Here is a 6,439-nt window from a genome sequence, read left to right on the forward strand (position 1 = left end):
TCTCCACGAGTTCTTCGAGTCTCCAGGAGTTCTTCGAGTCTCCACAGGTTTTCCCGAGTTTCTGGAGTTTCCACCAGGTCGGAGGCAGAACAAGTTGTCATGAAGAGGCCAAGATGGACTGACTTTTTACAGCGACTAGAAGGAAGACCACTAGAAGAGCAGGTCTTTAACCAACATCCATAAAATCCATGGAGTCGCTCCACAGAAATGAAGGGAGGTCAACTTTTATCACCCTCCATCCAGATGTTCAACTCGATATCTTTACTTTGAGATTTTTAGCACCACAAACCTTTAGTATCACACTTTATTATAATTTATTAGGACTTTAATGGAATCCACCAGCAGATTTAGTTTTTGTTGACAAACTTTATTCTTGTCGTCGTGGGACTGCAGTATTTAAAACTCTTCCTTCTATTTGACCTCATGTTTATTAGTTTTAGTGGAGAAAATTATTTTAGTTGTCAATTAGTCTCTTAAAAACCAAATAATAAATTGGATTAGTCAAGAGCTTTACATTTCTTATTTTGTCATATTTTAAATGAAAAAAAATATAAAAATAAAGCGTCTTGAGACAATTTGACCTGTAATTGACGTTATATAAATAAAATTGAATTAAAATTGTATGTATCTTGTAATGTTGTAGTAATTCAGCCATATATGTTAGAAAACACATTTTCTTTGTCCATTAATCTGTTGTTTTCTCCACTAATTCATTTCTTGATTTGGTTTATAAAATGTCAAACCCAAATATATTCAGTTTACTGTCATAAAAACCAAAAACATTTACATTCATGATGCAGGAATCAGGCAGTTTTTCATTTTTTACCTTAGTTTAGTCAGAAAGATAGTTGATAATGTGTGAATTGTTGCAGCTTGTGAGCAGTAAAAGGTTTTAATCTTTGGGGCCGAGTGTCAGAAAACATTTAGAAACCAACATCAATAAAACACTCAACAAAGATTTGAACACCATTAAAGGGAAATCCAACTTTTGCATGACAATGTCTAATTAAAGGACATTTACTTCCAACGTAAATGTGTGATATTCATCCTCTGGAGCTTTCTCTTCACATCATCTTCCACCTGGACTGGTTTGGTCGGGAGCATGTGCAACAAACGTTTGAAAAACTGCACTTTAACATCAATGAATGACACTGAAGTTTAATCTCTACATAAATGAGACTGAGTCTGGATGTGCTGCTCTGTCATTAACTCCTAAGTTTAGGGAAAGTTCAAACAAAAGAGGACAGTTCAGATCAGACTTGAGAATGAGCTTATTCTGAACAAACATCTCAGACTTTCTGAGCTTCAGCACCTCTAGCAAGATATTTTAACAACAAGCAACTCAAGAGATCCAGAAGTTGGAGAGAGTTAGCTTTAGCTGAGTCAAAGAACATGTGGGACGCTAACCTAGCAAATATTTCAGACTTTTCTCTGTGAATTCTGGGAAATAATTTCCTATTTAACGACAGAGCTACACATCTGAACTCAGTCTCATTAAAACAGAGTCTAATTCAGTGTCATCCATCCATATTAAAGTGCAGTTACCCAAAATGTTTGTTGCATGAGCTCCAACAAAACCTGTCCAGGTAGAAGGCCACTTTGACAAACAGGAAGTGGAAGATTCCAAGCAGATTTATAGAAGAGGGAACCGGACTGTACTAAGTGTGGTCAAGTATAAAGGGGTGTTTTGTGGGTTTTTAATGCTGATAATGATTATTAGTGAGACATTTGGAGTAGATATTCATTTGCAGTAAATGAAAGTATTTAAAATCTTGGAGTTAAACTTAGAAGAACACAAACTCTAACAGAAAACTTTGTTGATACGTTTTTGTTTTGTTTACAGATGTTAAGTTAAAGGAGTTTTATTCGTGACGTATAACCAATCAAATCACTCCAGAAGACAGAGCGACCACAGGTAGATAAAGGTTCAGAGCCAAAGTAGCGCCATTTTTAAATTTATTTATTATCGTAAATCGGTAAAAAATAAAATACTGATAATCAGTAAATCAGTCAGCCCACAATTACTACAATTCTACAATGTATGTCTCTTTCTGGATTGTACTCAGCTGCATGCCTTCATCCACCAGGCCTCCGTTGACTCGTCCCGCCTGCCGTCTCTGGAGCTGAAGCTGGATTGGAACAGACCAAAGTACAGTCCAATCACGATGCCAGCTGCCTCTCAAAAGGCTCCTTCATCTGGCAGGTGGCAGCACTTCTTCTGAGGGGAAGCTGAGCTGGTCCAGCAGAACTTTGGAGATGTGTTCCAGTGGTTGGTGGATGTGTGGGGAGATAGAGAGGGACCTTTGAATTATTCACAAAGGAAAACAGGGAACCCATTGGTAGTTTTAGTTTAGGGAGCTACTGCGATGTGTTTTGGGGTTTTAAGAGGTGAACAGGAAGAGTTTTTTTTTGTATTGATTATCTTTTACTTTGTTCCTGGTTGGAATGTCCATCAATGTCAACATGAAGTTCACTTTTAGTTCTGTTTATTTATTTTTATTTTACTAACACCCATTTGTTTTTAACCCCCTCACATGTTGTGTTGTTGTAAACTTACTCTTTCAAATAAACACTCGTCTAACCCTCTGGAAACCAGCGTTTGGACTGTTTTTGTGTTGCTCCTCACCTACTTCAGACAGCCGGGACATAACAACACCTTGTGGACTAAAGGCTAAACTATGACGTTTGTTGGGTGACATGCTATACTACAGGCTTTTTTAATTGACATATTACTATGATGTTTTTGTTGTTTTAGTTTCTTTTGTTCTTTTTTAGCAACATTTTATGAGAATTTGAACAGTTTTTAAAATTACTATACTTTTACTTGTGCAATGAAATATTATTCTATGGCATTTTTTAGACGACATATTATACTCTGATGTTTTCTTGAATAACATACTATTTTGACAATATGTTGCACTATGACATTTTCTGAACCACATATCATACATGACAATTTTAGGCAACATCCTATCATTTTGTGCTTTTTGAACCACATAATAATCAATAGGGTTTTTTGCCGACATGCTATACTATGAACTACAGGCCATACTATGTTATTCTTGAGTAAAGTATACTATACTTTGACATTTTCTGAACTACATCCTATACTATGGCGTTATACACAGAGTGCTTTGGTTACATGTTGATTTATAATCTAGATTTTTTTCTGTTTTGTTTTTTGATGGGATTACCACAGACCTGACTATGAACACCGTTGACACCCACCTGAGGGAGACGCTGTCTAAGATCTCAAGGCTGCTTGGTCGTGGTGTTTCTGGTCCTGCTCCAGAACGCCTTCATCAACTCCGTCTTCTTTTGAAGAGGCCCTCAGATGCTGCAATCTCTGACCTTCAGGAGGAACTGCTACTTTCACTCTGTAACGAGACGGCGGTTATTTTAAAGACTCAGCTCCTGGCGGCTTTGAGTGAAAGTTTAACATCCATCAAAACGGAACTACAGACAGTTAAATCTGAGCTGTTGGTCAGTATTTCAAACATAATAGGTGCAAAGTAAAAGTTTCACACTAAAGACTAATCACTGATGAGCATTTAATGGCATTAACTAAATTATTATGAGGAAACAGAAATCCATTTCTAATATTTCTATCAAATATGTTTATTTCTACAAAATATACTGGACATCAATAAAAATGTCTGCATAGTGAGTCCATCTGCATTTATATATCATACTGATGTTTAAATAACGGGAACTGCAGCCCACGTTCAGTCAAGTTAGCGGAATTACGGATAAACAGCGTTTCCAGTTATCTCTTGCAAAATAAAAGCCGTGATATGTTTTATGGAAAAATTACGTGATTTCAAAAATGTGATTTTGAAAATGTAAATCAAACTGTAATAAGCGTTAGCTAGCTGCTCCACTTGCTCTGAATATTTTTGTTCATGTCTTTGTCAAGCCCAAATGAAAAATGAATCCATATTCTGGCTACATTACCGACAACAGCATCCCTGGAGTGACCGGAAAGGTTAGCCAACCTAGCGGAAATGCTAATGAGGTCTGCTCTGGAACAGATTATTACCGTCACACATGTAGCTTTGAAAATAAATCTTCTACGAGACACAGAGCTGTAGCTCCGTTTCAGTGTTGTAGTTTTTAAATGTGCAATAAAGGTAATAATGAAGCTCCTGCTCTGAATGTGTTGCTGTTTTAATGCTGCATATCTGCTGTAAATAACATGGACTTTTTATATTGTATTTCTGCTCTAACAGCAGAGATGAAGTTAAAGGTGATAAATGGAACCTGTGAATACTAAGAACAGAGAATAATAAACTGCTGAGAGTTGGTCTGACCTTCTGTAAGTGAAAGCTAAACAGGAAGTGGTTCACTGAGGATGTCGTCCATTTAGTCTCCTTCACATCCAGATGAGGTTTTTTTCTGCTGGTCGCTTCACTCAGAAGATCCTCACAGTGAACATGAGACACCTGAGATGAAGACAGACATCACAGTATCAGCATCAACAGCAGAGGTTCATTTTAAAGTGACCCTGGACAGATTTCCTATTTCATGTAGTTTTCCAAGCACTGAAAGACAGAAAGGCCTGTAGTCACTTTAGCTTTAGAGGAGAGGATTTTATTATCCAGGTTCTCTGTGCTGTAATTTAAATGTAATAAATGTAGTGTTCATCATTATTTTGGACATATTCTGGGAGGTTTTTTTCTAATCTGCACTAAGATGTACTACAACATGTGAATCAGTCATTAAACAACGTTAACAACTAGAGAGCAGATTTACTGTTTTCTCCAGTTTAACTTCAGAGACTCAGCAGATATTCAGGATTACTGACAACACAGAACCTTAACCTTACTGTTTTAATCACATTTAGGTTTTCTAAACATTACATTAATGTGAACCACCGTTTCCATGAACAGTTATATTAACTAAGTGCACCACATTACAGTAACACAACCCACTTCAGCTGTTTACATGAAACTCAACACAAACATCGTTAGCTTAATGCTACGCTAGCTTAATGCTACGTTAGCTTTAATCAGACTATGACTGAGCAGCTAGCTCGGTTAGCGATCCGAACATTAAAACTAACATTTACTATGCTAACTTTCTTCTCTGGTCAACACACACAGAAATAAACTCCACCAACATCTGGAGTGCATGGCACACATTATATCTGACACTAAAGCTGCATATGAAGTACAGTAAAAGCGGCACCGATACGAAAATAAACATTAACTTACCGAACTATCAGAGTCCTTTCAGTGTCTGCTGGTAGAATCAGCTGGAGGCAGAAAACTGGTTAAAACAAGCCAACGGGCAGGAAAACTGTCTGTGGAAAATGTTCTGCTGCTGCACCGATAAATAAACCAACAGTCATTATATCAGAATTAATACAAACGAGGAGAGCAGAGTCTCTGCTGCCTTCTCCGTAGGACCTGTCAATCATTCCAGACCAGACTGTCACTAAAGTAGCCCCGCCCCCTGGCTTCGCAAAACTTTAACGCTCTCTATAAAAAAAATCAATATTGATTTATTTTAAGATCGGCCACCTGATCTCTAATTTTGACCATGAAAACTAATGGAAAAAAAATTATATCCAGTCTATGCACCACTCTGTTTGGCTCCACACTTGCTGATGACCACTTCCGGTCTCAGAAAATGAAAAAACTGACCTTTTTTCGTTTCTGTCTCTTCCTGATTTAATTTTTTTTATTCTAAATGTAAAATGAAAATCAAAGCATTTTTAAAATTGCGTACATCCTTTTTTGATCATGAAAATGAAAAACTCCTCGTATTTCAATTTTAATTTTTGTATTTTAAAACGAAAATCAAATAACCACCGGTTTTTTGTTTTTCAGTACCCGTTTCAGAACGGAAAATCCAATTGCCAAAATATACACGGACCGAGAAGGTCGAGGGGAAGGTGTCAAAAGACAGCAAAGGGCAAGCATCAATAGTATGAGCATAGGAGAGTCACTTACAATTACATTACACAACTACATGACTTGACTTGGATTTCTGCATTTTTCAACAGCTTAAAGAACATAATAATAAACCAAACAGTACAAATGTTATTTTCAAGAAAATCCAGCATCAGGGGTGTCAAAAATACTGTAAAATATCACAAAATAAGCCATTTTCCACAATTAAAATGTATTTCTTTAGCTTAATTCTAAGCAAGATCTACTTTTTAATGGTAAAATACATTTATATGTGTTAAAATAGCTACAGACAGACAGACAGACAGACAGATAGACAGACAGACAGACAGACAGACAGACAGATAGATTAAATGTAATGATAGCAAACAATATAAAATAATTCTAACTTACTGTATATTGCATTGTGAATAATGAATAGCCCACACTTTAAAAATAGTTAGGATTAAACAACAATAATAAAAATCCACACAACAGTTTGTATCAGTCTTTTTGAGACATGACAACTTCTAATTAAATTAAATTAA

At 36.4% G+C, this 6,439-nt stretch overlaps 1 long non-coding RNA gene across 2 annotated transcripts; it reads right to left on the bottom strand.

Annotated features, from left to right (window-relative positions):
• LOC118470260 (uncharacterized) lies at positions 1-5,436 on the bottom strand. Of its 2 annotated transcripts, none has more exons than XR_004847285.2 (4): positions 5,214-5,436; positions 4,311-4,442; positions 3,229-3,377; positions 1-2,248 (listed from the first exon to the last, which is right to left on the bottom strand). It is a non-coding gene; the product is annotated as an uncharacterized LOC118470260 (long non-coding RNA). The 2 variants fall into 2 exon arrangements; XR_008599447.1 differs by having other exon boundaries at positions 1-2,301.
• Between the last annotated feature and the right edge of the window lie 1,003 nt (positions 5,437-6,439).

This window comes from Amphiprion ocellaris, chromosome 18 (genome assembly GCF_022539595.1).
Source record: "Amphiprion ocellaris isolate individual 3 ecotype Okinawa chromosome 18, ASM2253959v1, whole genome shotgun sequence".
NCBI classification, from domain to species: domain Eukaryota; kingdom Metazoa; phylum Chordata; class Actinopteri; family Pomacentridae; genus Amphiprion; species Amphiprion ocellaris.